The sequence below is a fragment of the Rhodnius prolixus genome, unplaced genomic scaffold (genome assembly GCF_049639745.1).
Source record: "Rhodnius prolixus isolate KJV_2025 unplaced genomic scaffold, Rpr scaffold_4, whole genome shotgun sequence".
Taxonomy (NCBI): Eukaryota; Metazoa; Arthropoda; class Insecta; order Hemiptera; family Reduviidae; genus Rhodnius; species Rhodnius prolixus.
In genome coordinates this window covers 949183-955778 of record NW_027411614.1, presented here as the reverse complement: position 1 = coordinate 955778, position 6596 = coordinate 949183, and the positions used below count along the sequence as shown (strand labels likewise).

The 6596-nt window shown below is 30.9% G+C and overlaps 1 long non-coding RNA gene across 2 annotated transcripts; it reads right to left on the bottom strand.

Annotated features, from left to right (window-relative positions):
- Window positions 1-609: 609 nt before the first annotated feature.
- LOC141455904 (uncharacterized) lies at window positions 610-3169 on the bottom strand. 2 transcript variants are annotated; one of them, XR_012459524.1, is made up of 4 exons: window positions 2899-3169; window positions 2526-2767; window positions 2190-2461; window positions 610-926 (listed from the first exon to the last, which is right to left on the bottom strand). It is a non-coding gene; the product is annotated as an uncharacterized lncRNA (long non-coding RNA). The 2 variants fall into 2 exon arrangements; XR_012459525.1 differs by having other exon boundaries at window positions 611-926; window positions 2190-2410.
- Window positions 3170-6596: the final 3427 nt, after the last annotated feature.

Genomic DNA, 6596 nt, shown 5'->3' with positions numbered 1-6596 from the left:
AAAATTAAGTAGTTTTTATTTTTGCACGGACTTTTCAAACGACCCTCGTAGATAACTCCTTTTTGCACCAAGCTCTTCAATTTCAGATACTTCTCATGCCTATAGAATAGAGGAACTATCTAAATACCATTTATCTCTAAGAATAATGCAAAAATTATTCCTATTTTCTATCCAGTTATTACAAAAAAAAAAAAAAACATATTTGGGTAAATCATGCTTCAAATAGTGCCACAGTTAATTAGTTTGCTTTTTCAGGAGGAAAAATTTAAATGAACCAATAAATCAACAGTTACAATGGAAAATGAATTAAAAGTGAATATATTGGAAATAGAAAATCAAATCAGTATTTTCAGACCCCCAATTGTGATTATAACTATATCAAGTCATAAAATTGTTTCCAATCAAATTACATTATTTTTTGTGTTTTTATAACTTCTGTACTCTTTTTTTGTTCACTTTCTTTCTCTTTTCAACTCTTCTGAAGTTGATTGAGTATAAAATCAAAACGTTGTTTAAGTCTAAGTTAAAAAAAAAAAAAACGTTCCCTTTTACAACAGACAATTACTTCAAAATCTTTCAAAAAACTTCATCAAATATTTTATTGATTGTATAAAATTACATTTTCTTTTAACTACAAAAAAAGTAAAAATTAACTAATACATACCATATGGTAAGATGTGGAAGCCCTATTTTTAGGTGAACCTAATACCTATTTCTCGTATTAAATCATTAAACACATTACAAAAAACTATTTTAAGAATTTGCCAAATTACTTTTATTAATGAAATACAAAATTAAATTAACTTTTTAACAATAATTATTAACAAATTACATTTAAAAAAAAGTTTCACCTTAAAAAGAATTAAATCACTTCAATCCAAGACCTTCTACAAAGAGTGACGTCATTTCCACGGTGTCTCCAAGTCCTGTACCAATAAAAGACGAGAAAGTAAAATTATAAAAAAATTCTCTCAAATAATTTATATTTAACAAAAAAGAAAAATAAAATTCATTAATTTGTATTTAAAAAATTATTAATTGTTTAAAATACATTTAAAATTAAATTCATGTAAAAAGATATTGGATGCTGTTCACAGCATCTCAAAATACAGGCTTCCTATTGGTCCACGTAGTGCTCTCGGAAGCCATTAGATGAACATCTCTTACGTGTAAGTAAAATTATTTCATTAATAATTAATAAAAATTAAACATTCTTTCAACAAATTGTTCATAAATTTATTAAATAGGTAATATCGTTTAAAAATATATAAAATTTGTTAGAATTTATTGTGGATTAATTGGTGAAATAACTTAAAAGAAATTCTTGGAGCATTGAGATTCCAATTCACAATATGGTTGAAAAAAAGAAAAAGAATAATTTATTCAGTGATTATTCAACATTTAAGAATTAAAATCCAGAAATTCTATGTTCAAAAAAAGAAAAGTCATTTCCTATTTTCCAGTTTTATTACATTTTGTAAGTTGTAATAATCTCTGAAGAGAATATTTGTTAAGTGCTTAATTTTAGATTGAAAGAAAAATTCAATATGGCGATTCATTTTTAAGTGATTTCTAATAAAATTACTTTTTATCTGAAATGTTAATAACTTCAATATCGTGGAAGTTAAAAATAACTATAAATATGTTCGTTCCTTAATAGTTAATCCCAAACCAGGGATACATTTTATGGGAATTTTCTCAGGAAACAAAAAGTAGGTTTTTACCTACTTTTTCTAATACACTTTCAATTTTTTTAAAGATTTTATTACGGCCATTAAATGAAACTTTTAATTGATTAAATAAGATAAATTAAGTGTTTTAGCTAGTGTTTTAAATGTAAAGTGAACGTTTAGAAACGTTAATTCAGTCAGAAAATTTTCATAAAATTAGTAAAAGGAAGAAAGAATATTACCCAATTTCAGTAATAATTTGGTATTATTTTTTGCTAAAATTTCGACCTACGGGCTAGATCATTTTCTGGGCTTATACTTACTTAAAATTACTATATTTTTCGCACAGTTACATCTAAGATTGTGTGTAAGCAAAAAAGAATCACTGGAATTGGGTTACATTCTATGTTCCTTTTGGAATTATGAATTGGTCACCAAAAAAAAAACGATGAACAATACTAAGTATAATACAAATAAAACTTTTTTAAAACATAATTCTGAAACTATATTAAAGCTTACCTTAGTTTGAACGTTTCCATTTCCATAATTTTTGTTCATTTTTAACTTGTTCACAATTCACTTGTAAGATGATTTAGGTTTTAATCTTTCTTCTTTCTGACAATAAGTGTTTCGCTGTTTTCTAGTCCAAGAAATAGAATAAAACTGATTTGTACTAGATCAATTTTCTTCTCTTTATCACTTAATTTTTGTGAAAATCTCTGATTTCAAACAAGGGCAATCTAGTTTCAAATTCAACAGCAAGAAGTCCCAAAGTTTTATCAATAAATAAGCTGCAATTATTATTATTTTTTTATTTCAAAGCACTACTTAATGAAATAGTTTCTACAAACCTACCTTATTTTGGTATGATATTTATCCCAAATTATTTGTTAGGCAATCAAATTTGATGTGTTCTCCTTGTACTTTCCAATTCAGATTTTGTTCTTGCTTTTTTTTTTTTGGATTCACAATTTCACAAAACTATTTTCAAATAATAATAAAATGTTTTTCTTTGTTCTGAATAGATGTGTTAACTTCGGGCAGTGATTCAGTGATTAGTTAGTGCAGTGAAACTTATCTGTGATGCAATCTCTAACCTGGCAGAAATGCATTTAGGTAAGAACAGATAATTTTTGAATTTTAAAAAGAACTAACAAGTTAATAAGAATTACTGATTGAAAAGAGTTTATAAAGAAACAATTCCACATATTCTACAAGCTAATCATACCTTTATTGTTTTGTTATAACTAGTGCAGTTAGTTATAACATGTGCAATGTTGTTATTTTTAATGTTGAACGTTAATTTATGTCACATCGAAATAGTATAATTGGTTGGAATGATTTTCACTACTTACTTTTACTAGTATTAGTTTGATTTTAAGATGAAAAATAAGAAATAATAGATTCAAAACGAAGCAAACAACACACTTTACACAAACCTAACCTTAAAGCTTCCAAACGAGGGAATTATGTAGTTCCTCACCATATTGGCAAGGTTTGAATTCATAGTAAATGTGGAAATTATAACGGATTATTTGTATACTACATAGTAAGCTATCTAGTGTCATGTATCAGAACTTCTTCTAACATTGCCTACAATAAAATCTCTTTCTTTATTAAATTTTTTTGATATTGCTGTAGCTGAAATACTGCAGTTATAACTATTTCTTGTCTTCAATTAATGGACAAACTCTGCAGTAGATTTTAGTCTAAGGTATTAGTAAAACTGTAGCTCTTAAAATTAACATATAGCTTTATGAGTTCACTTTCTTTACAACATTGTTGACCTTAAGGACACCATAAAAAAGAACTTAGATCCCCTGATAAAATGTAAGAAAAAATAAAAGTTTTCCTGTAATGTGCTATAAAAAATTTCATCGAAACGTAGACTGTTAAATTAACAATAGGAAATTCCAGCTCTTAGACTCTCTAACATCTGCGTGGAAACATGAATCTAACTGTGTACTGCGTTCTAAACATCATTGTATAATCTAAAAATTAGACTTAAGTTTAGATTCTGGCTGTGTCCTCTGAACAGTATACACATCAGACATACTTATGCATCCCTTCACAACTACTCTATACAGATATGCAGATGATACAGCCATACTGGCTACAAGTACCCACCTTGCTGCAGCTACATACAGGTTTTTCAGAACACTCTTACATTATACTAGAATCCTGGGCAAAGAAGTGGCTCAGATTAAGATGAACCCAAAGAAATGGCCTGCATGCCACGTTTACTCTCTGGCGGAGCTCCTGTCCACCTGTCCTTTTCAACAGAAATCCTCTTTCTTGCACAGATCTGGCGCGGTACCTTGGACTTTTCATAGACAAAAAGACTAACTTGGAATTCAAATAGTAGCCTTAAAAAAGCTATTAATACTTACTTATTTGCTTACGTATCTTAAATTTTTAGTTTAAAACTATTATCTAAATTGTGTTAAATTCAATATTCTATAATTATACGCATTACGTGGAGACGTTATTAGTCCGGGTCAGTTCCAACCATTCAGCTGATTTAAGCACTTTACTTTAAGCAGTTAAATATTAGGAGCTAGGCAATCTCAATCTAAACTCCGCAAGAAGTGTGTGGACACTCTTGTCATGAAGTGATAAACGTTATTTGCAGTGGGTAGTAATTGCAAAGATTCTATAAATGAACCACAGCTTCTTGGTGAATTACAATGGGAATCTTCTGATCTAGTGATGCTGCTTTCTCATTTTTGTTCTGTATTCTCTGTCTTCCAGACATGTACTGTAATTCCCAACAGAGTCTCCATCAAGACAGGTCTCACATTGCTTAGACTTCACTACCTAGGACTTGATAGCCAGTAGATGCCACCTAGATGTCTGATAATGTTATGATTCTGGAATTGATTATCCTTTTCTTAAAAACTTAGCAGCACAAATGAATTGCAACTAGTTCTGTCTAACCAGTTACCATGGGCTTAACCAAGATATCATACCTCGGACTTGCGCCGTCACCGGGAATTTTTATTCTTCTGTCTTAGAACTATTCGAAAACTTCTTAGAATCATTATAATAAGTATTTACTTAATTATTAATGACTGTCAATATTATTTTTTAAATTTAGAGAGATTATGTTGCCTAAACTACACTTACTTTATAGTTCACAACATTTTATGTTGTATTTTTGGCATGTTAAAAGTTTTTGTTAACATTTTTGACTTTCTCCATCACAGAACACAATAAAATCAAACATAATTTAGGACCATTTTTATGATATGGTTTTTTTTTACCCACTAGTGCAGTTATTTTTCCTTGTAGGTATATTTTTCTAAATTTTTGCCAAAATCAGAGTTAGTTTTGTTAGCAATAAAAAGAAAGTAATTATGAATAAAAAGAAGAATAATCGTGAAATAAAATTAATGATAATGATTAAGGAAGTGAACAAATGAAGCAAATTAATTATGAGTTTATTTAAATTTTGATTAAATTTAATATTATTATTACAAAATTAGGGAATAGAAATAATTTAAAATTGTAAATTTTAGATTTTATTTGCGAGTAGATTAGATTAGATTAGATAGTAGATGGGACGGGACCTACGCCCCACGGCACCGCAGCCACAGAAGACTTATTGTGCCAGCCCCTGCTTAGTTCTAGTAAGCGAACCCTCCCCTCCTTAAGAGGTTGAGGAGTTTCCCTACTAGTTCTTTTTGCGCTACTGATCTCCTTCGGCTTCCAGCGTTCCAAAGGTTTCATAGCGCAAACGCTCGAAAAGCAACGCAATCGAACAACAGGTGAAAGACCGTTTCCTCCTCTTCCTTACATAATCTGCACAACGGCTCCGAGCTAATAAGAGCCCCCACCTCTTACAGATGCTTCCTGAACCTACCATGCCCCTGAGAATAGGCCTCTGAATCAGAGTAATCTGATTTCTGCCCAAACACAGAGTCACTTCGGCACTTTGTTTTGGCACAACCAAGGCATCATGTGTTTAACCCCCAGGACACATCACCCAGTTCTTTTCGTGCTCCCGCCAGATCCAATCTCTGAGAGCCGCACGAACCGAACCCCTGGTGATCCCAAGGACAGGCTCCGGACCGATGAAAAGAGTGTTAGCTCCATTCCTGGCCAGATGATCAGCTTTTTCATTCCTTTCAATACCCACATGACCCGGCACCCATTTCAACCTAACTTTGTTGTGCCGTGGCAGTAGTTCTAGGGCCTTCCTGCATTCCCAAACCAGGGAAGAGCTCATTCTGAAGGATATAAGAGCCTTCAGTGCCGCCTGGCTGTCCGAAAAGATACGAATCTCCAAATTACTGGTTCTTTATTTTGTTGTTTGTGTTAAAACAATCTATTTTTTTTATAGTTTTTTTTTAGATTTTCATTTCCTGTACAAATATTATTTATAGATTATGTTTGCACATTAACAGTGGTTATTAATGTTTACAGTAATCTGCAATAATCCAACATTATTTGTAATCTATAGTATGTCCGCTGATAATTGTTCTGTTAAAAGTTATTTCCTCATTAACATGAACAAAACTTCGGTTTCTGATTTCATTAAGAGCTCTAATTGGGGAAGCATGACGTCAATTAAAATTTAAATAAATTTCCATATTTTAGGGCATATTTTAAAGTTTAAATTTCTGGTGAAAATAAGATAAATACAAAAAAAAATTTCTCTACGATTCCAATCTTTAGAGTTATGAGGGATAAGTTAAGGGATAAGAGGGTTATGATAAGGGAAGGAGGGATCTAATGTTATTTTAATTAATTTTAGGGTACTTTAAATTGGCAAGTATCCCTGCTACTCCTGGAAATATGTGTGCGATTACGGGGGGGCTGCCACTGAGTAGATGGGAGGAACTCATTACGGTTCCTCAGCAATATTGAAATGATTAATTTTAGAGTTCAGCCCTAACTGGCAATATGTCCCTAATTAACTTTGCA